The 24,234-nt window shown below is 43.9% G+C and overlaps 1 protein-coding gene across 1 annotated transcript in view; it reads left to right on the top strand.

Annotated features, from left to right (window-relative positions):
• Positions 1-24,234, top strand: part of SH3KBP1 (SH3-domain kinase binding protein 1) — a 330,680-nt gene that overhangs the window by 18,627 nt on the left and 287,819 nt on the right. The gene's annotated exons all lie outside the window — the stretch shown is intronic.

Genomic DNA, 24,234 nt, shown 5'->3' with positions numbered 1-24,234 from the left:
TTTATCTTTGCTTTACTTGGTCTGCTGGAAAATGCAAGGAAATCCGATTTGTTGTAGCCAGACATAATTCCCTCCTCCCTTTCCTCCGCCCCTCCCCACCCTAACTTGGATGCTTCCTGAAGCACAGGAGAGAGGTCACGGCTTGAGGAGAAGGCACATGTGCTGGTTTAAGAAGCCCCACCAGGGACTGCAAAGATCCCGAAAATCATGCTCTGAGACCACCAGCTCCCCAGTGCCCAGGCGAAGACCGTGGCCTTCTCATCCTTGCTGTTGTCACCACATCTGGCATGGTGTCTCATCTAGAATGGGCAGCAAAAGAAAAATATTTGTTGGATGAGTGAAAACAATATGACTCTAAAGCCAGAGCCTCATTTCACCAAACCAGGCCAGGAACTGGTATTTAAGGGTATCGCTTATTGACTCCTGCTCAAATGCACATCGCATGCGGTCAGGAGCAACTGAGCAAGTCAGCGCTGCTCGTGGTCTTCTCAGCTCTTGGCCCTGTCATGTTGTAAGGTCTGTTTACATGTTTGCAAAATATTTCTCTCTTGAGAGGCCTTAAAAAAAATAGGTAAAATTATGGGTGACCCCATCCATTGGAGAATTTTGGCAGCACAACAGTGTTTGCGCCCAGACCACTTCTATGTACAGGAATCTTCCTGTGGCCTTTGCGTAGCCATTAGCAGAAATTTTCTTTGCATTGAACTTGCCAAGGAGAGGCCGATGGATGCTTGGCCCCTCGTAAAGCACACACACTGTTGTCAGGGCAGCTGGGGGCTAGCTCGTTTTACTGTCCCCTCCGAAGCTTCCTTGCCATGGCTACACCACAGAAGAAATCTCCATTGCCTTTCTTAGTTGTGGTCAGCTTTCAGGCTTGCCACACTTCCTCCTGGGTACATTGTAATGAAGCACATTCAGGCACCCTGGGTTGTACACAGTAGATCTGAGATAAGGGAGCCAGAATGCTCATTGCTGCAGGGCTCTCATCCTGCATTTTAGGGAAGTGTCACTGGCCCCCCCATACACGCCGCAACACGAGATGTTTTTCTTCTTTTTTGCCTTTGGCTGTGCTTTAAATTTAGCCTGAATCGGTCCCTGGTGTTTTGCTTCAGGATTTTTTTTCTTCCTACCTAGGGAGTAATTGCTTAGAAAATGCCCTCCTGTCAAAAACATAAAGTCTTCAGTATGGTACATCGGTAGTGGAAACTCCGTCATCATCTGGCTTGATATTTGAACCGTTGCTGATGGCCAAGAGGTTGCAGCATGATGGCGGGTCCCTTTGGATGCCTGTTGGGTGAACTGGGGTGTTGGCTGTCTGCTTTGGTCAGTGAGTGGACACTCATTTGGGGACCAGCCCATTTATCACAGGCACTTCAATCTTTTAGTGTTCTTGTGCTTTGGAGAATCATAGGAGCCATATGTCGCTTCACAGGTAACCGAGACTTGCTAAAAATAGAGCGTAAACGGCCCCGCTGTTCTGGCCTTGGAAATCATTGCTCTTTATTTTTAGGCCTGCCTTTGTTATCCCTAACTACTTTCAAGTCTGGGCAATAAGAATCGCTGAGCAAGACCTTTGCCAGTTGGACGCTGTGAGAGTTTGAACCTTCACTCCCAGCTCGTTGGAAGGAGGATCCAAATCTATTGACAGAGGGAGTGCTGACCGCCACGTGGCCGCCCTTCATCACCGCCACCCTCTGTTAGGGAGGATTCTGTTTCACTGTGGGCTCAGGGCCCTCACCACAAGAAAAGTGCATTGCAAAGAGTGAATTTTGGCTCCGAGTTTATGGCACCGGCCAAACAACCAGAAGAACAGACCGACACAAAAACCACTGAAGAACAACCCTGAGGCTCAGACCCACACACTGTGGGTCTTGGGTGGTCTGAAATGGAAATTGTCGTCACCATACTTAGTTGCAAACTGATGCATTAAATAAGTCAGAATAGGCTTAACTTCCATTGCTCATTTCATAAGTAATAGTCTCATTTTACTATCCCCATTCTTGCCCACCTTCGGTTACAGAAATAACTCTGAGTGGGTTTTCTTTTTAAAGATCTGTGTCAAGCAGATACCTCATAAAAATGGCACAGGCAAAGTGTTCTATTTAGAACTTGCCCTGTGACACAAAACCACAGTGTGTTTTCTGTCCCTGGGCACTGGTTTCTTTGGAGGTAAGTGCTGAGGGAATGGAGCTGGCCTTCAGGGGATGTGACTTGAAAGTGCCGTGGGTTTGGCATAGATAGTTTTACTTCAGTGAGAATTGTTGATTCATCCCCAAAGATGCTACCATGGCATTTGATAACCAGGTATATTCAGCTCCTCTTGCTGCCCTAACAAATTACCATAAAATTAGTGGCTTAAAACAACTCAAATTTATTGTCTTACAGTTCTGTGGGTCAGAAGTGTGATGTGGGTCTCACTGGACTAAAATCAAGGTGTCAACAGGGCTGCATTCCTTTCTGGAAACTCTAGGGAAAATCCCTCCCATTCCCTTGCCTTTTCCACCTTCTGGAGACTGCCCACATTCCTTGGCTCATGGCCCCTTCCTCCAGCCTCAAAACCTGCAAGAGTGGGTGGAGTCCCTCTCACATCGAGTCACTCTGACCTTCTCTTCTGCCTCCTACCCCTTACACTTTTAAGGACCCTGTGGTCACATCGGGCCCACCTGGCTAATCCAGGCTCATCTTCCTGTTGGCAGGTCAGCTGATTAGCAACCTTAATTCCATCTGCAACTTTAATTCCCCTTTGCCAGGTATTCACAGGTTCCTGGGATTAGGATGTAGGCATCTTGGGGGGGAGCATTATGCTGCTGACAACACCAGCGGCTGTTTTTCTAAATCCCCATATCGGGTAGGGCCAAAGGGGCAGTCATTTTGGTGGCAAATAGCTTCCATCTTTGCAGAGTTTCAGGAAGTTGAGAAGGAAGTTTCTCTCAGACCAGTGGGCTGTGAAGTTTGTCAGGTACCTTGTTTCTCTGTAGGCGGCCCTATAGTTTTGGTGATCCCAGCTGGGACTCTTAGTAGGGGCTGCTGGAGTCAGGGGATGGCCTTGAAGGGGAGCGGGGAGTCAGGATGACTGGTAGCAGCTGGGCTGGCTAGTGAGAGAGGAATGAGGAAGCAGGGGGATGAGGACAGGAAATGACAGACGAGTCTGTCCCTTGGGAGAAAGAAAATAGAAGATGGGGTTGATAACATCTGGCCCCAAAGAAAAGAAAAGCATGTGCTTTTTTGTTTATGTGCTTTGTGATTGACTCACTTTTGAGTCAATTTAGACTCTGGGCTAAATAAATGTGTTTGGTCACCACTTGGACATCCAGCGTACTCTCGTCACAAAAAGTCTGAGGGGCTCAGTGTGGCCACTTGGTGTCCTGGCGGGGGGGCATGTCACTGCCCAAATGGCTCTCTCTGAAGATTGCAGCAGCCCAGCTGGTGACCTTGTCCCAGGAGGGCTCCACTCTGGGGAATGTAAACCGGGCCGGCATATGCTCACAGAGCCTTAAACGTGTCTCAGGAATCCTAACAAACAGTCCATTGTGAGCTGACCTAAACTGGTTTGGGATCTGAATATTCGTCAAGTTCTTTTGGAAAATAGTAGGTGGGAGCCTTGTGCATCCTTTCCCAGCGTCCCATGACTGGGAGGTATGTCAAAGTGAAAGCAAGTCTGAGACCCATTTCAGCCACTCATTCGGACACTTGTTAGCAATCAGGCACCGAGAGAGCCCAACAGTCTGTTCTGTAAGATCCGGAAAGCTCCAGCAATCTGGCCAAGCCCCTTTCAGGAAAGAGGCATTCAAAGCAGATGCCACGGTATTCCAGTGGCAGGATTCAGCTAACCCCCAGGAAGGGGACAGGGCCCTCCTTTAGTGGTTGTCCCTGGGCACTGACAGAGTCCTAGCCCCCCTCTCTGAAGGGGTGAGACTGCTGGTCTTTCTAGATTCTTCTGTGTGGTTCTTGTGAAGGTTGAGATGGCAGCACAACATTTTCATCCAATCCCCGAAGCAGGGAGTCATTGCTAATTTTCGTGATGCTAATTAACTAGCTCTACTGAGCACGGACTCTGATTAGTCCTTCAAATGCTGGCCTGCCATCTCTGGAGTGTTCTTTTCTGATTTGGGTACTTCAAGTGTGAACTGACCACCAATACACATTTATATATTACACTGTCTAAGTTTTTTAGCATGGATTGATATTTTTATTTTGAACAAACTTTGGACTTATGGAAAATATGCAAAATGATATAGTTTCCATATATCCCTCACCCAGCTTCCCCTAATGTTAACATCTTATATAATCATAGTATTATTATTAGAATCAAGAAATCAGCATTGGTATAATGCTGTTTACTATACTAATGATCTTATTTAATTTTATCAGTTTTTCCACTAAGGTCTTTTTTGTTGTTGTTGTTCTAGGCTCCTATTCAAGATCCTACATTGCATCTAGCTGTTATTTGTCCTTAGTCTCCTGTAGTCTTCCTTTGTCTTTCCTTGTCTTTCATGACCTTGATATTTTTGAAGGGTATTGCTCAGTTATTTTGTTGAATATCCCTCAAATTGGAGTTTCTCACCATTCGACTGAGATTATGCCTTTTTATTGTGGTAAAATATACATAACATAAAATTTACTATTTTAACCATTTTTAAGTGTACCATTCAGTGGTATCAAGTATATTCACAAGATTGTGCAACCACTATTTCCAGAACTTTTTCATCATCCCAAACAGAAACTCTGCACCCATTCATTAAACAATAACTCCTCATTCCCCCTTGCTCCTGCCCCTGGTAACCACCATTTTACTTTCTGTCTCTATGATTTTGCCTATTCTAGGTACCTCAATAAGTAGAGTTATAGAATGTTTGTCCTTTTGGGTCTGGCTTTTTTCACTTAGCTTTTGAGACTCATCCATGTTGTAACATGTATCAGTACTTTATTTCTTTTCTTTCTTTCTTTTTTTTTTTTTTTTAGAGATGGGGTCTTGGTATTTTGTCCAGGCTGGAGTGCAGTATTCACAGGTGCAATTATAGTATATTACAGCCTTGAACTCCTGGGCTCAAGTGATCCTCCCACCTAAGCCTCCTGAGTAGCTGGGATTATAGACATGCACCAGTGTGCCTGTCCCATTCCTTTTTAAGGCTGACTAATATTCCATTGCGTGGATAGACCACGTTTTGTCTAGCCATTCATCTCTTGGCACTTGGGTTGTTTCTACCTTTTGGGGATTATGAATTATGCTGCTATGAACATGAGTGTATAACTAATTGGTTCACATTTTTCAAAGGAACTTGGAGAAACTGGAGAAGGCACAGTTTGGAGCAGACAGGGAAAGGTTCTGTTCTGTTTTTCCCATCCCCAACTAAGGCTTTCACTGAAGAGAGGGAGATTGGGGTGGAGTGGGTGGGAGATGGCAGGTGGATTCAGAGATGGATGCCAGATAGTTGAGGGGCCAGGAGGAGAGAAGGAGCCCGACCGGTTATACTTGCCCAAAGGTGCTGCTGCTGGGGGAAGGCCCAGAAGGTATAAAGCAAACCCCCAGATGGGGTCAAAGGCCAGTGGGAGAACAGGTCAGGACCACAATCTGCTGCTGCAAGGGCGGTTCAGCCTGCTCCACCCAGAGCCGGGCAGAGAGGAATAGGCTTGGCTCAGGTTGGAAATTAAGTCCACTTTACTATCTCCTCCTGGTGTTTTTTTTTTTGGATTTCTGGGACTGTATCTCCCAGTAAGAAATGTATTTTATACTGCAACTTGGTACACACACCCATCTTTACTTATGATTGAAATATTAATTTCACAGCAAACATTTGATGCACTCTGATATTTTCTATTCAATTTTGTTCCATTACAAAAAAAGCTTCTTGTGACCTGTGTCGCCCTTGGCTTGAAAACACTGTGCTACACAAAGGCTCATGTGCAAAGTTTTTTCTGCCAGTTATTTTTCTTTCTCTATTGGGTTTTTGTCCCTCTTCAGTTGGAAAATGTAAACCCTGTACGATCATGTTTCCCTTTTTGTTTTGGCTGTCAGGAAACGCAAACCAAGTTGGCTTGACCAAGAGGTAGGTCTCTATATGGTGGTCGTGTACTGTGCATACTGATGCCTTGACTTGCCATACCTCTTGACTTTCTAGCCGTATTTTTCCTGATCCTAATTATTCATATATTTTTGTTTTGCTGCATGAATTCTTAGTAGCTGCCACAAGTCTGTGTGGAATGTGATGATGGAATATATAACAAACCACTGAGAACTTTTGATCTTAACTGAGATAAACTGTAGAGATAAAGTAAAGTCTCATTTTTTTTGAAGCAAAGTCTGGCCTATATAATTTTCTTTTAGTTCTATGATTTTCTCATTTATTTTGCTGGCCTTTATTTCAGATTATCTAGAAAGCAACTCCCTCCATTTTTTAAAAAAAGAAAGTTGCCATAGTTGCAAAAGTAGAATTTGAGGAAGTTTGGTATCGGTGTGGAGGGAAGGTGTCGTTTTGTCTTTAAGTAGAGCCATTTTTACTTGCACTCACATTTCCTAGAATTCCATCTATTTATGCAGACATTTTTTTTAAATCCCAGGAATGTCTCTTGGTTAAGCTCCCTGCCTCTGTCTCCTGTCTCACCTCAGGTTCCCATCCCCCTGCTTGGTTTACTGTCTAACTGGTATCCCTGCCACCTGTAGCCTCTGCCCATGGGTCCTTCTGCCACAGGTGTCTGCAGAGAGCACACATTTATGGTCATACTTCCCCTCTGCTCCCAATCCTCCACTCTCCATGCTTCCAGATAATGCAGTCTCTTGAGCTTGCACCAAGGCTGAAATCCCCCTTGCCAATTGATTAGTGCACCCCAACTTCCACTGCACCCCCCCCGAGTCCTCAGGTTGGAAGGCTCCAAGGAGGGGTGATATGAACAGACCATCTGATACACAAGGACCTCTTGAGTGGTGATTTAGACAAGAGAGGATGAGTTTGGAGTTGAAGCCATTTTTAAATGTACTGTTCACTAAGCAAAGGAACAAAGAAAGATGAGTATTGGTTCTAGGGGAAAAGAAACTCGTGACAGGGAAGAAACATAATCTTCGCGTACCATGTGGCTAGGCTTTCAGTAATGTTCGTGTAGTCATGATGATGTAAACACTTACATTAGTTTTCTAGGGCTGCCAGAACAAAGTGCCATAGACCGGGTGGCTTAAACAACAGAAATTTGTTGTCTCACAGTTCTGGAGACTGGAAGTCTGAGGTCGAGGTGTTGGTGGGGTTGGTTCCTCCCGAGGGCCTTGAGGGCAGGATCTCCATCAGACCTTTTCCCTCGGCTCTTCACATCGTCTTGCCTCTATGTGCATCTCTGTGTCCAAATTTATCCTTTCTATGAGGACACCAGTCATGATGGATTAGGGCCCACCCTAAAGGCCTCATCTTAATGAATTACATCTGTAATGACCCTATTTCCAAATAAGGTCACATTCTGAGGTATTGGGGGTTAGGACATATGAATTTGGGGAGGAAACAATTCAACCCATAACAAGTGACCACTTATTCAACCAAAACAATATACAACCATATGGGGGGTGAGGGAGGGTGGGCGGTGTGTAAGGGGGCGGTGAGGGAGAGCACAGACTTCGTCTTCCATGCGGAGAAAGAGAGGGGAACCGTCAAGGCGGAGCAGTGCCAGCATCTTATTTAGAATGTGGAAGCAAATACCAAATAATTGAGGCGAAGAGGTGCAAGTAGTTGCCCCTGGGCGGGGGGAAGTTGGGAGGCTGAAGAATGCTCTTTTCGGTAACCGATCTTTACAGATGTTTGAATCTTCCAGATGTGTGTGAGGGTGACTTGGGTGACACAGACCGGCATTGTCGGTGCTGACTGCACCGGGCTGCTCTTCCCTTCTTCATTTGAGGTGAGAAAAGGAAGTGGGGACTTAAAGGTCACTACTGACAAGAAATGAAGTCTTGGGCTTTCTGGGACCCATTTATTGTTTCATTCTGAAAGAACCTAAGAGCTACTTTTTTTAGCTCCTTATAGGAGATCACTTTAACACATTCCAAAGCAGGAGTTTTGAGGGGTTGGTGTAGTTTATTGCATTTTTGAAATTCTTCAGAAGATATCTACTTTCTTCTCTCTGTTGCAGTTATTGATTTAGAAGCGAGCTAGAAGCATATGACAGCGACTGTCGCTAACCCACTCCGAAGTTAATTTTATTTTGGTTACAGGTAATTGTTTCATGTCTGCTTCTGTAGGGAACAGTGGTGATAGATTTTCTCTCCTTTTTTTCTGAACCCCTTCCCCTTACCTGTGCAAACCTCTGCCTCTCTCTCCCTGCTCCCATAGTGTGACAGGGTAGACGCTGAATCCCAAGTGGGCACTTCTATCTGCACAAAGCCCAAGTTCCCTCTACTGATGTTAAATAGCTTGTGGAATGTGTTAGTCTGTTAAGTAGCTGGTGGAATTAATGTATTAGGTCATCTGTGGAAACCATTAGAACAAAAAATCTGGCAAAAGAGCAGACCAGGAAAGTTTTCAAAAATATTATGCTTTATGGCACGTAATTCAATGAAATTTGTGCTAGTTGTCAGAAATTAATTCTTGCACTGTCAGGGTGCACACTTAACAAAAAAGGAGCTCAGGTGCAATATGTGGCACATCATACAACATACACTCACGTGCTTGTTCCAAAAAAATATATATATATTCCTTGCATGTGTATCATTGTGCCAGGTAGGGGCTAAGAGTAAAGGAAAATGTCTGATACCTGGTCCCCTCTTTTAAGGAACTTAAATCTGTTTTGGGGTGACAAGACATAGGATGCAAGAGAGAATGAATGAGTTAAAATGACAGTCTAAGACAGGGATTAGCAGACTGCAGGCCATATCTGGCCTGCTGATTATTTTTGTAAATAAAGTTTTATTGGAACACAGCCATGTTCATTTGTTTGTGGTTATTGTTGGCAGCTGCTTTATCACTGTAAAGGCAGAGTTGAGTAGTTGCAACAGAATATGTGGCCCACCGAGCCTAAAATATTTACTCTCTGGCCCTTTAAGGAAACGTTTACTAAGTCCTGTTCTAAGACAGTGTTTCAAAAGGTGTTACAAGGCAGTGAGAAGTAGAAGTGATTTTGTCAATGCGGTAGTTGGAAAGTCTGAGAATGGAATGATGGGTGGCCTGAGAAGGGGTGTGGAGTTGACCTTGGACTATGAGGATGGAGGGCATTTTGTGATGTAAGGAGCTGGGAACCAGATTTCCTGGGTGGGAGGAAACAAGGTGTCCTCAAGGGGAGAGTGTATGGGGTGATGGGGACCAGGACTCACTGTCTGCACCTGGGGCCAGGGGCTGGGCGTAAATGCAGGTGAGGTTGTCAACATCAAACCTGCACCAGATCGTGGCAGCCTTTGAGTTCCAGGATGAAGACTGAGAACTTCCCCCAAGCCCATGATATCTTTCAAAGGCAATATTTGTTTTCACAGTCAATATTCATTCTAGACCTATTGACCCCAAGGGGTCGCTAGCATATACTGAGGCACATTGCTCTCGTGGACTGGTAAATCCAGCTTGTTTATTTCATGTACTGCTAGTTCTAGGTGTGTTTGAAGAAACAGCTATCATTTCCAAGAGGGGTTTAACCTCAAGGTCTTCCAAAGGCTACCAATGCCAGGAGACTTGTATGGGCAGGTACTCTCCTGTTCCATGGGGACAATGTTCTGGAGAGTCTTTTGAGAAGGGACTTCTGGAAAGGAATGTTATGTAGATGAGAGATGTTGTTGAGGCGGGAGGAGGAGACCCCTCTACCCATCCTTGGCCACTGCATTGTCTCTTCCTTCCCCTTAGGGCTTCTGTGCTGTCTGCCATTTTGTCTGGGTCTGCCGAGCTCCCTGCACACATCTCCACGGGGTGTGCATCCAGCCTCTGGATCCCCAGCCCTATGCAGTTGGTTGGGCATCATAATGTTGCCTGCCACCATCTCCCCCACTCCCTGACCACCCCATCCTATCTGTGTCCTGCTGTCTCGTCATCTGTCAGGCACTGAGCTTCCCCCTCTCCCTAGATCAGTTGCCAGAGGCCACTGAACTCTGTTCAGAATCCTTGATCTCCTACCTGGACACAGCCCTGGGGCGCCCAGGCCCCGCTTGTCTCTGGCCCTGCTGTGGTCCTCACAGCCATCCATCCGTGCTTCCATTTACGTCTCACCCACTCTTTTTTTTTTCTTTTTCTTTTTTTGAGCCAGTTTTGCTCTGTTGCCCAGGCTAGAGTGCAGTGGCATGTTCATAGCTCGCTGCAACCTCCAACTCCTGGGCTCAAGTGATCTTCCTGCCTCCTGAGTAGCTGGGACTACAGGTGCGTATCACCACACCCAGCTAATTTTTTCTACTTTTACTAGAGATGGGGTCTCGCTGTTGCTCAGGCTGGTCACCCACTCTTTTTTTCTTTTGTAAATTAACACACACACACACACACACACACACACACACACACACACACACACAAAATACAAGAGAAAGTTCCATGGTTTATTTTGCACTGAGTTTATTCCAGATGTTTTCTCCTCAAACTCTTCAAATTCTCTTCTCACACCTGCCCCTCACCAACTGATGACCTTGATTTCTAGGTGTCAACTCCCTTGTGTACCCTCATCTTCATGTCTTTATATCACTGTTGGAATGTTGATCCTCTTTTATCCTCTTTTTATCCGATGTCAGAGAAGGAGTTATCCTTCCTTCCTTTTTTTATCCTTCCCTGACTTCTCTGCTATGATGCACTCCTAACTCATATTCCTGTTGTCCTGCATGGTGCCCGTCCCTCCAGACTGTCAATATACGCTTGCTGGATCAAAGAGCCAATCTGTCTGAAAAAACGTCAGCTAAGAATTTACAAGGGCAGCAGGCCTAATTTGGCCTGGTTTCACATTTGAGTCTACTGCCTGTATTCGTGTGTGCACTTCGGTATCTTCATGTTTTTATCTGTGCAGCCGCAGTATCTGGAACATGTGTCTCGGAAAATCTTTGTTGATTGAAAAAAATATGAGCGGGAGCAGGGGCAGGAAGACAGGCTTTGAATCCAGCCTGGCTGGCGGCTGGAAGTATCAGCTCCCCAGCCATGGACGAGTTATCTGATCTCTCTGGGAATCAGATTCTTCCTAAACTGGGAACAACAATAGGCGCCTCACAGGGCACATACATTCCAGTTACTATGGCTGCGTGACAAATTACTCCAAAACTTAGCACCTTCAAAAAGCCATTTTATTATGCTGACAAGTTTTGTGGGTCAAGAATTTTGAACAGGGCACAGTGGGGATGGCTTGTCTCAGCTCTACAGTGTCTGGGGCCTCAGCCGGAAGGGCTTGAGGGTGAGGGTGATGTGACAGGTGGGGTCTGGAATCATCTGAAGGCTTGGTCACTCACCTGTCGGTCACTCGCCAGTTAGGCCAGGCTGGGGTGACTCAGCAACTGGGCATGCCGACCGGTGCACCTCAGTGCGACTTGGCTTCCTCGCAGCATGGCTGTCTCGGGGTATTTCAGCGAGTTAAGTTGGAAACTGCGTAACACAGCCTCGGAGGTCACATAGCATCACCTTCCTGCACTCTATTGGTCAAAGTAGTCACAAGCCTGCAGAGATTTCAAGGCTCAGGGAGGGGGATAAGCTTTGTCCTGTCAGTGGCTGGTCTCATGCTTGAAGAGCACGAGGGACAGGAGAGGTTTCTGTAGCTACCACCTTGGAAAATGTAACCTGCCACAGAGTGATTGTTACAGTGAAATAGTACAGTGAGGATAAAGGCCCTCGACAGGTAGGTATTAAGAGTATATTTTCATGCAGCAAATATTTAAGAAGTTCCTGCTGTATGCTAGGCAGCAGCCCAGTGCTGGGTCTACAGAGGCAAACGAAGCAGGCACGCTCTTTGCCCTCCTGTAGCTTTCAGCCTAGTAGGGGACACGGGCATAATCACATGTAATTAGATCTGGGACAAGGACTGGAATTCCTTCTTTCCTGGAGAGGGACTGTTTGAACATCTGGATTTGTGTATTTCATTTTAAGTGGTTTTCCCCTAGAAAGAACTATGAGGAAGGGCGATCCGCCCAGGATTACCGTGGAGCCCCTTGCTGCTGCCTTTTTGGTGCTACTTGTGCAGACCTGGAGGCTTGCAGCGCTGAAAGGCACCGTGGCCCGAGGTCTACAAGCGCCCCCTGGCCCTTTTGTTCAAATGAGGCCTTATGTTCCTCTTTCTGAAGCGGGGTTTAGGAGAGTGGTAGAGGCACCTAGACTTACCTGGGGGACCATCTTCAATCTAGGCATGACCTCCCCATTCTGATGTGGACCAGGGTCGGGGTGGGGGAGGCAGGAGGAGGCTCCATGGCGGATTCTGACACCTCTGGGTGAGGAACCCAGTGTGGGAGAGGCCAGCACCTCTCAAACTATACTGTGGGTGTGAGTTTCCTGGGGATCTTGTTGTGATGCAGTTTCTGGTTCAGTAGGTCTGGGGGAGGCCAGGGGTTGCTGCTGAGTAGTAAGGGTATAGGGGGTACCAGGCAGGTCCAGACAGAGGTGCCTGTGGTAGCTTGCCACAGCCAGGCAAGGGGGCCAGTCCTTAGCCAGGTAATCTACCAGATTTCTGTCATGTTTCAGCATGCATTTCTTAAAGATAAGCACTGTTAAAAACCATAATCACGATATCACTTTTACACCTAAACAACCCAAACCACAGCCTTCCTTTTATAAAACACATCTTAGGAATTCCAAACTCAGAATGTTCACAGAGGTGGCCTTGTCCCAGGTCCATGCTCATCATCATGGTATAGAGATCACTTTTGATTGTGCTTGTTGCTTATTATATTTTTAAGTAGCTAAAAGTATATTTTAAAAAAGGAATTAGGATTAAGCATTGTCCAACCTTCAAAGTAAACCCAGTTTAAGTCCCAGTCAGAAGCCTCTCAGGGTTTCTTCTATAGTGTAATGTATTTCTTTCAGGGAGATGATCACGATTTTGGTTGCTTGAGGTTGCCTTATATTTTGTAATTACTCACAGAGAATGAACTGTAGAACTAAAAAGGAAGACAGTTTTTGATTAATTCTTTATTTAAAAATATCTATAGATATCCAGTGCCCTTCATAACGACTTCAAGTACACACACACACACACTCACATACACACACACACACACACACACACAAACATTAACATTTCGTTGCCTTTTAAAACCCCATCTTCGTTTCCGGGTATGTTGCTGTGCGTAGAATGGTTAGCTGAATCACTTGTGAAATAGTGATTACACCAGCTAGAGTTACGCCAGCATTAAGATTTTTCTCTTCATCTTTTCAGTTCAGTGTAGGACATTATTCCTCTACTTGCACATTTGGAGCGTTTGAACAATCCGGAAGTGTTTCAGCATGTGTTTTGTAAAGATAAGGACTCTTTTCAAAACTGTAATCACAATATCACATACACCTGCAACAACTAACAATGTTTCCTTATCATCGGATATCTAGTTCAAATATCCAGTTTTTACATATAGTTAAAATATTTTAAAAGGTGTTTGTTTAAATCAGGATTTGGATGATCCGTACTTTGTAACTGGTTGATTGTCTTTGAGTCTGTTTTAATCAAGGTTCCACCATGTCTTTTCTTTCTCCTTTGCATTTTTTTTTTTTTTGGATGAAGAAACTAAGTCATTTGCCTGTAGGGTGTCCTACAGTCTGAATTTTGCTGACTGCATTTTTAAGGTGCCATTTAACGTATTTTTGGGCCTCCTGTATCCTGTGTAAATGGGTGGTAAATCCAGAGGCTTGATCCGATCAGGTTCAGTTAGTTGGCTAGAATATTTTGCTGGTGGTGACACATACTTCCATCACGAGGCTTATGATGCCTGGTTGTCTCTCTTTCTGTAATGTCAGCAGCCGTTAGCGACCATTGCCCAGGCTCTTGATTACTTTAGAGGTTGCAAAATGTTGATTGTCTAATTCTCTCATTCCTTCTTCATTTATGATCCAGAATACTCCTATGAAAAGAAATTTCTCCTCATCAACCAGTTGGTTCTCCTGAATTCATTTTGCCCTGAAAGGCAGAACAAATGTTTGATTCTTTCTTTTAATTTGCCAGTTTTTAAAAACGATGAGTTGGTTTCCTAGCATCTTCCAATGGTGACCAATGATTTTTTTTTAAGTATCACTATGAAAGAAAGATTATCACGTAACATATGAGACATCAAATCTATTTAATGTCTTTCAGTCCATTGCAGTTATTAGTACCGACACTCATATTGTCCCATTTGTGGCCAGCGGGTGCCTCTTCACATTTGCTTCTGAGTTATTTTGACATAACCCTAAGTCATCTTTGATGGCTTCCTTGCTTTCTTGGTATGATAAGATGGTCCAGCCTGATCACTTTTCCTGTCCCAGACCTGGAATCAGCCATTTAGCCAAGGGTACCTGGTGTCCTTTTGGTGAAAAATGGTAGTCAGAGATTAAATATAATTATTTCTGAGAAAAATTTCACATTTCTCTTAGAGTGTCCTTCTAGAAATCTTTTGGTGTGGGGATGTCGATCCTTTTAGATTTATTTATGTATTTATATTAACTCATATTTCAATTTGGAAAAGGTTTCAAAAAATTTAAACCCCAGTTCAGTTTGTTTAGGTCTTATTCTGTTTGTCCAACTTTAAATTGTAACCTTTCAAAGGAAAGTAAATGTTGGGTTTGGATTTTAACTTCACTTCTGTTTTGCATTACTTTATATAGATACATACTTACTAAATGGTTTCTGTGACAAAGTATTTACATGTAGTTGATTAAGAAAACATTCTTGGAGTAGGTACTTGACTAGCCACTTTTAGTTCAAATTCTTCAAATATTAAAAAAAGCCAACCCAAATGACTTACAAACCATTGGTAGTTACTATGTCCATAGATTCACAATTACTACCTCAAAATCGTTGGTGAAACTACGATGAAACCATCAAATGCACTCTCCCTAGTAACCTACACATTATGGTATTGCAAATATGCTAGATGTTATCTCCAGATTAGATGTTGGGTAGCTCAGAGTAGTTATGCTTATGACAGTTTGAAATTCTAGACTGCTTTGAAGAGCGGCTGTTTTGCTGTTATCTTCTGCTTTTAAGTCCTGTGCATTTGTCTCAGATCTCATCTCAGATTCTCAGCATCTTGTCGAAATCATCCTTGTATATTTTTCCCCACTCAACAACAAGCATTTCTTGAGTACTTGATGGGGTGAAGCACTCAGCTAATCACTTGAGGGAGAAAGATGCATTGGACAATGAGACTTTTCTTTCTGGACGCCCACAAACTTCAGTTTTACATATCCCTCTGCCTTCCAGGGGCTCACAGTAGCAGGATTACTATACCTGGAGGTATGTAAATGAAGCCTAAAGTGGGACGTTAAATCTGCCCAGGGAAGGCAGCGAAGGTTTGCTGTGGTTTGCTCTCACCTACCTCACTGTCTACTTTCTCTCTTAGCAGACAGTGCATTTCTTGTTAACAGAAGGCCAAATGATGACTCAGCCCTTGCCCACCACCCACTGTGCCAACCAGCCACATTTTTCTGTGGAATTGCTCTTAACTTCCCTCCTTTTGACTTGGTCCCTGCCTCTTAGAGCTGATTCAGTTTAGCTACACTGAAATCAACAGAAAGGCTTTTGCTTTTCTTCTTTCATACATATCTGAATATAAAGTCAGCCTCCCGTACTCCACTATCCTCAAGAAAAGCAAGAGTTGCTTCCCACCGCAGTCCTTACAGTAGCTTGTACTATAGCGCTCTATGAATTTATTTTCAATGAAATTGTTTAAGCAAATCCTTTAGATACCTTATCCATAATCAAATGTGTCTCTACCATCCATGGATGGTAGATGGTCTGTCAAATAAAACTGTTTCATGAAATGAGAGGGTGTTGCGGGGAGCAAGGCTTTCTAAGTATTTTATTTTGCATAATCTATAATTAAATTAATACGCAGTATAAGCTGACACTTGACTGTGTCTTCTTCTGTTTTAAAGTTTACATATTCAGGTTTGCTCAAAACCTTTTAGGTCTTGTCATTGAGAAAAATAAGGGAATCACTTTCTAATTAGGCACCTGTCTTTGGGTTTCCTTGAATCTGAGAACCAGGCTATCATTATAAAGTCAGGAAAATCTTTACTCATCCTCAAGCCATTTTATTACTTACCGTCAAATGTTTATATAAAGCAGCATTCATATTCTTTCTCTCTTCTACTTGAATAAAAAAAGGTTATATCTTCTTTAAGTGGCTAAACTATTTTGACTAAACTGACCTTTTATTAAATTGGGTTTCTAAGATGCAACTTAAAAGTCTTTTTCTGGGCTAGGTGTGGGGGCTGATGCCTATAATCCCAGCACTTTTGGAGGCTGAGGCGGGAGTATCCCTTGAGGCCAGGCATTCGAGATCTTCATCTCTCAAAAACAAAAAAAGTTTTTTTTCTGGCCAAGCTAATCTTATCCAGTCTGTCCAATACATGTTTTAAAAAGAGCTCTAGGGCTGCAAGGGTTAATTTGAGTCAGGAAATGTTTAATAACTTTTTTTGTTCCTGCTCCTTGAGCCTTTGTTCCAGGGACAGACCCTGGCTGACAGAGGCTGAAAGGGACTTGAGGCCCCCAGGCTTTGTGAGTACGTTCCCCTCCAGGCCCTGCGTGGTGTTCTGATCTTTGATTGAATGCTCTTCTGCTGTTGGGAGCATTGGTTGTGGCAGAGGAGGGAGTAGAATCAAGGCTGATTACAATGGCACTCAGGAGGCTTGGACCAGAGGGGCATGCTTGTTTTGTGGCCAACTGGTCATGTTGCTCTTTGACTTTCTCCAGCCTTCAAGTCAAACAACATTTACACACTGCATGTCTTTGTGTTGAATGATAAGGTATGATTTGATGTTAACACTTTCTCAGGACAGTCCTGGTATCATGTGGATGCACTTGATCACCAACATTTATTGAGCACCTACTATGAGCCAGATCTACCTGGTGAAGGTGAGGGGATGCTGAGATCTGCCCCTTTTGGGGATGCCGTGCCAAGGGGGTGAGCAGGGAGGGTATGTGTGGGGAAGCCCTCCCAGCACAGTGTGATAATGGCCTGTAAGACTAGTGGCTGTCATTTATGGAGCAGCTTCTGTACACAGGAGTTTACAGGTATCACCTCCTGTTCTTGCAGGAGATCAACATCTCCTGATTTTAAAAACAAAGAAAATGGACTCAAGCATGGTATCTTGCTCCATGCCACACAGCTAGTAAATGTCTAAGCTGGCGTTCACTCCCAGGCCTGCTGGGCTTTCTCCTGGACCTCAAGTCCTCTGTAAAGATGCTTAGATAGAGGTGACAAGAGGGGAGAAATGGGCTGGGAGGCCGAGGTGCCTTGGGCTGTCCTGGAAAGCAGTGAGTGACAAGAGTGTCCTTAGTGGTGCCCGAGGCAGACAATGGTGGGCCTTTCTTTCCTCTTGCACAGGTGGGTTTGTTTGTTCTCTTCTTACTTGATTCATCTGTTTCCCCCTTTCCCTGCCGATGCCCAGTTCTTTGAGCTGCTACCGGGCCTGCTACAGACATTGTTGAACCCTGCCAGAAGCCATCCGGCCAAAGGTGTGCTGCCCCCAGCCCAGGGAGAGAGTTCAGGCCCAGTGACTCTTTGTCATTGGGGTCCATGTCCTGAGCCCACCTTCCTTGGGGAAGCTGATGTTCAGTTTCTAACAGATTCCAGCCTTGTGAACTACGCCGTTGTTGGTTTGGTGCCCCTTAGTGGTGTGTTTGTGAAGACGCCAAAAGGAACAGGTGGCACCTGCAACTTTGACTTGGAAAGTTCAGGCCCCCAAATCCCTCAGCCCTGCCACTAACAGGAAAGCACTGGATGGTGAGAACTTGGCCTTGTGCACACTTGTGTAGGGAAGAGTATATTTTTTTAAAAGTTGATGCGTGAGTGTATCCATTAGGATTCTCTTGTTTCAAGTAACAGAAACCAACTGTCCCTTAACTAAGATAGGAACAGGGATTGATCAGAGGCTTTGGGGGTGGTTTACTCAGTAGAAGAAGAAGCTAGAGGGTCAGGTCTGGGGAAGATAGCAACTGGGCAGGCCCGGGGATCTCTATCTCTTCTGAGAACCCTGTGGGAGAACATGCTGCAGCCATCTCCCGGCTTTGTCACATTGCTGTGAGTCACAGTTAGGTCCTGTGCCTGTACATTGGCTGGCAGAGGGCAGCACATGTTGATGGACAGTCCCATCAGACTGTATCTCATGGCAGAGGGGAAGATTCCCCCAAATAGTTTCCCCTCTCTGAATGGGGAGTATTCTTTCCCTGGGACACAAACACAATCTAGCACCTCAATGACCGAATATCTACCATCATAAATTGCTAAATATCCATCGCACAGACTTCTAATTTTTATTTTTAAAAGCTATATCAAGGTATAAATTTTCACACATTTTAAGTGTATAATTTAATGCTTTTTAAAAATTTTAGAATATTTCCATCACCCCCAAAAGAGCCCTCATATCCATTTGCAGTCAGTCTGTGTTCCCATCTACAGCCCCAGGCAACCACTGATATGTTTTCTGTCTCTTTTAGTTTCGATTATAGGTTCTTTTATATGTTCCTGATTGGTGTAACTTTTTCTGGGTATTCTAGAAACTATGCTATATGTGAAAAAAAAAAAAAGAACCCCACCCCAATGGCGTGAAAGTCTGTATCTTGCTGGTCTTGGGTTTCTTGGTGTGTTAGTCTGTTTCGTGTTGCTAGAAAGGAAGTACCTGGAGCTGGATAATTTATAAAGAAAAAAGGTTTATTTGGCTCATAGTTCTGCAGGCTGCACAGACATGGCGCCAGCATCTGCTGGGCTTCAGGGAGCTCCCAGTCAAGGCGGAAGGAGAAGGGGGGGCAGGTGTGTTACATGGTAAGAGAGGGAGGAGGTGATGCCAGGCTCCTTTAAACAACCAGCTGTTGTGTGAACTAATCAAGTGAGAACTCACTCATTATTGCGGTGAGGACTCCAAGCCATTCATGAGGGATCTGCCCCAGTGACCTGACGGGGTGACCCAAACACCTCCCACTAGGCCCCACCTCCAACACTGGGATCAGATTTCAACATGCGATTTGGAGGGGCCTAACATCCAAACCATACCACCCCGCTTTCCCCTTCAGGTCTTCCCTTCTCTCACGTGAACTGTAATTTGGGAAGCCGAGTTCTGGTCTTATTTAGCTCTCAATCTCTCTAAGCTTCAGTCATGGAACCTTCCAGGCCTCAGTTCCTCATCTGCAAAATTCAGAAAAAAAAAAAAAAAACGGACAAGATGATATCTAATGTTCTTTCCATCACTAATGATTGTCACTCATGATCTTTTCTGGTGCAATCTTTTTTGGCAAAAAAAAATTATTCTTGATTTTCTGTGCTCTCTTCAATCAGAGGACTGAAACGAAGCATTAAAATTAAAAATGTATTCTTCAGAATTCACAGAACCGGTGCAAAAGCGATACGTGTGTAACATTTTTACTTCTGAAATGATTAAAACTTACTGCACTGAGACCTCTGCGACATTATGTATATGTGTATATAACGAAGGAAATTAATTGGAAACTTTCATTCTCCCTCATGCTTTCTCGTTTATTCAAATATTTATTGAACCAGACATGATGCTAGGTGAGGGATTTAGAATCCTGGAAAAGATAAGGGCTTTTCCCAGATGGAACTTGCAGCGTGCTTGGGGTAAGTCAACGCGAAATTGCTGCGGGTGAGAGGAAGGACTGCGTGCAGAGGCAGGGAGGGGCCTGGTCACAGCTGGGGCCTCAGAAAAGCCACCGCCGCTGTGAGAAGTTGGCCGTGAGAAGCTGCTTGGCAGCTGGCTCAGCCAACCGACAGTTAAAAACCACCTATTTCATCTTTAGGGGAGGAGACATTCCAGCAAGTTTGAAGACGGAGATAGGGGAGCTTGAAGTGTTTTGCATTTCTAAGCAGATCTCTTATCTCCTCCAGCTCTGTCTTTTGTAACCTGGGTTAACTGTGGCTTTGGTTTTTGCAGCCACAGTAGATGTAGCAAACTTGTGGAGGCTGGCTTTTGGCACAGCAGGCAGTTGGAGGGTGGTATTTTTCTGAGGGGCAGACGTTCTTAAGTTTTTTAATTTATGGTGTCTTTAAATATGGGAGTTGGTTTACTGTTTTCCTAATTACACCTCTGATATATTTTGTAATATTTAGTTTAATGTTTTAATTTCGTGCTTATGCCCAGAGGTAATTTCCTAAAGGGTACCATTTAAAAAAAAAATCTTAGGCAGCTTCTTGAAGGCAAGGAAATGGGTTTGGGGGTGGGTGGGCACAGACTTTCTCCTGGGCTCTTGTGAATATTTTTTGCTGTGTTTGTGCAATCCAAGGTCTTTATCGCCTGTTTGCCAAATATTATCCTAAACCATAGCTGTCCAATGGAAATACAAACCACATATGTAACTTTAAATATTCTGGTCGCCATATTAATATTTTTAAAAGGCAAAATTAATCTGAATAATATATTTATGTAATCCAACATATCCAAAATATCATTTCAACATGCAATCAATATAAAAGTTGTTAATGAGCTATTTTCCATCCCGTTTTTCCCCAAATAAATCTTCGAAACTTGGTGTATACCTTCCAGCGCCTCTAAAGTCAGACTAGCCACATTTCAAGTACGCAATAGCCACATGTGGCTGGTGATACTATATTGGATAATGAAGTTCTCAATCTCTCAAAGGCTTGCAGAGGACACAGGAAAGGGCCCTTAGAGGGAGTAAGAGAGACATATCCTCGTGACTTATGAGCTCTTAACAAAGTCATACACAGGTTTCCTCCTCTTAGAGAAACCTGATATGTAAAAAATTCATCTTGACAGGAAAGGTAAAGCAGGAAGTAATTATTCATGTTACAAAAGAATCAACCGCAGGATCTTTTAAATAGCAAGCTCTTTTAGCGCGCTGAAGCTGAAGAATCTGACTCAATTTGCAAAAATGTGATTGACACTTGCCATTTTAGTAGCACCTTTGTTGGGCAGAGAACAATCTGCCCTCAGAAAATGCAACCTGAGTGGTCAGTTTATCAAGTCTTTATTGAGCACTTACTGCATGTCAAGGAAGCTTCTAGTGGCCAGGACAGAACTGAGGGTGATCCATACCCAGCAGGCATTTAGGGACTCACGGGGAGGAGGAGACACAGCCTGGGATCCCTCAGTGGCAGGAGCCAGGGAGATGATGTGGAGAGTGGGGGCTCAGCTGGGGCCAGAAGGCAAGGAGGAAAAAAAGCTAAAACTGGGAGTCTAAAGAAGGGGTAAATCAGGAAAGGCCAGCTAAATAAGATGTTGGGAAGACTTGAATATTATGCAGTTATGCTTTATTTATCTTTGAGTCTCCAATCCTAATCCCCAGCCAGCCTCAGAGGAGGCCGCAATTAAGCTGTGTCCTTGGGCTCACTGGAAGAGAAAAATCAAATAAAAACCAGGATGCACTTCTTTCCAGTTTGTCACAACAGGCAGCAGCTGTTTACTTCTTAGTAAACATCTACTTGAAGCAGATTCCTTTTGCCTGTTCTGAGTTTACCTTGGTAAAGCTCACATAGAGAACAGAGAAAACACAAGTTGCTCTTTAGGAAGGAAGAAGAAATGCCGTTGGTCAGGTCCTGAGTCCCTGAAAGTACATGGGGTTTAAGTTCACCAGTGAGATGGGCCCCTTGACCAGCTCCCTGCTTAGAAGCCTTCCTGTTCTCCGTGCTCTCCTGTAGGCATGCCCAATCCCACCTGCCATGCCTGCTTGCGTGTTCCCAGTGAGAAAAGCTATAAGCTTTCGTCTCCAGGTGCCAATGGGGACTGGCCTTGGGGCGCCTAGGTCCGTGTTCCAAGCCCTTTCTTTTCATGTTTAAAAAAATAATTGAGTATCTCCATATATATTTATTTATTTATAGATTATGTGCGTATGTTACTGTACTAATTGAAGATTGAGAACACCCCAGAGAAGCTCTTAAACACTTTTTTTTAGGCTTAATGAACGTTTGGAAAATGTAAGATTGAGTATTGGATGACTTTAGACATTGGTGGAAAATGAAGGCATTTTCTTCGTGGTTCAGGTACTATGTACCTGACAATTATATAATGTGTCAGGGGTCTTAAGTCCATTTTTTTAAAAAATTTCAGAATATTATGGGGGTACAAATGTTTTGGTTTCATAAGTTGCTTTTGTACCCTTTGAGTCCAAGCGATAAGTGTCCCCATCCCCCAGATAGTGTGCATTGTACCCGTTAGGTGTGAATTTACCCGTCCCCTCCTCCCCCCTCCCACCTGCTTGATTTCTGATGAATGTTATTTCCATATGTGCACATAAGTGTTAAATATCTTGCTAACCCCGATGGTTTGACACTTACACCTACCTTAAAGGTGGAAGTAAACCTATGTTACAAGTTATCTTGATAACTGAGAATTTTTTTTGGTGATTTCCCTGTAAGATCTGATTGGCTTGTCCTTGTGCTCTCCTCCCAATGTGGCTGGCAAGGAGGTCCCACCAAGAGCTGAAGTGGCAGCTCTACTATTTTCTTGGTTACTTGGCTTCATATTGAGCACTGTCTATAACCCCTACTTTTCTTTACACAAATCTTTCCAAGCAGCTAATAATCCCTTTAGTGAAAGTGATTTTAGTTAAAAGTGGTAATATCCATAAAGAGGCTTTACCAGGAGGCATCATAGAGCTTCAGGGTAGCCCACCATGCTGAAGGCCAGTGCTTGTCCTGGTAGTGCTCCTTGGTTCTACTGTCCCTCCTGTTTCCTGCCCCTAGAGGACCCCTGACTGTGTTACCTAGAGACTGGATGAAAGATCCAATGTCATTCTGTAAATGGAACAGTAGCAAAGTTGAATTTTTCTCTTTTTAAAATTAAAATAAAATGAGAAGACATTCTAGTTTTTTCTCCCATGATCTCAACAGATCCCTGAAGTGGGCGCATCCCACTTTTGGAGAGCACTGATTCAGAAAATAAGCTTAACTTCTTTGATGAGCTTCAGGTTCTTTAATTGGGAAGATGGGCATCATAATATTGTGAGGATTAAATGAGATAGTCAGGGAAAGGTGTGGCACATGAACAGTGGTTACTGTAATCTCAGTTCCTATAGCGAAGCTTTAATAGATCAATATCTAGGTGATTAGAAGTGGTGTTTTAATCGACCTGGTTCTGGTTGTTGCGACAGCTCGTTTTACCTGCTGGGGAACAGAGCATGATACAAGAAAATCAGAGTGTTTGTGCTTGTCTACATGTCAGGAACTTGGAGAAATCCGCAAAGATTGCTTTGTCCATACTCTTACACTCCTTTCTGTTGATCAGTGATGAGAATGGTTTGCAACTCAACTTCATCCCGGACAGATTTATGACAGTGAGATCGGACAGCTAATTTTGGAATGACAAAATGATGTAAGGAAAGGAAACTCCATTTGGAGTTGCTCATGAACTGTCTGGTTTAGCGGACGTGATGAGTGGACAGAAGGAGTGCCCCGGCCTGGATGGATGGGATATTCCGAACTGGAGGAGCTTTGGGAATTTATCCCGAATGGATATGCAAAGCCCATGTGATGGGTACCCACTCACCTACCAGCCTTTTTCCTGGAAAAACCTACCTCAATATATTGCATTTGTGTTTTTTTTTTCCCATTTGTGCTTTTTGTCTCCTATTTAAGAAAACTTTGCCAAACCCAAGGTCATTAACATTTTCTCCTGTGCATTCGTGTAAAAGTTTTATAGTTTTAGCTCTTACATTTAGGTCTATAATCCATTTTGAGTTAATTTTAGTATGTGTACTCTATGTTGAGCTCATTTAACTTTTCCTCTTCCATTAATTTTCCCATAATTTCTGAATTGCTAATTCACCACTTGGGGTTTCATCTAATTTTTGTTATCCTTGTATTCATTTATTTTCCATTCATTCATTCATTCATATGGAGCTGCAAATAAAAAAGGAAGAGATCATGAGATAGGTTTGTATTGAGGTGGTCATGAGGAGAAGCCCAACGTCTAAATGAATTGCATAATTGATATATGGATAAGTTAACTCATCTCTGGATTGGTTAGTTCTGTTAATTTGCATTGGCACTTTGTCAGCAAGAAGACCCATCTTTCTTCCCTGTTGCCTCTGCCTGTTACCAAGTATGAGAGATTACCATAGATTGGGAAAACAATTTAACATGGTATATTGCTGCCTAAGAACTCCTCTGTTGAGGAAGCAATTGTGGTTCTGATGTAGGCAGTCTGAGATAATTGGTTCAGCCAG

This window comes from Propithecus coquereli, unplaced genomic scaffold, assembly GCF_000956105.1.
Source record: "Propithecus coquereli isolate 6110/MARCELLA unplaced genomic scaffold, Pcoq_1.0 Scaffold362, whole genome shotgun sequence".
Taxonomy (NCBI): domain Eukaryota; kingdom Metazoa; phylum Chordata; class Mammalia; order Primates; family Indriidae; genus Propithecus; species Propithecus coquereli.
Note: the sequence above shows the minus strand (reverse complement) of the source record. Positions and strands in the feature narration are given on the sequence as shown.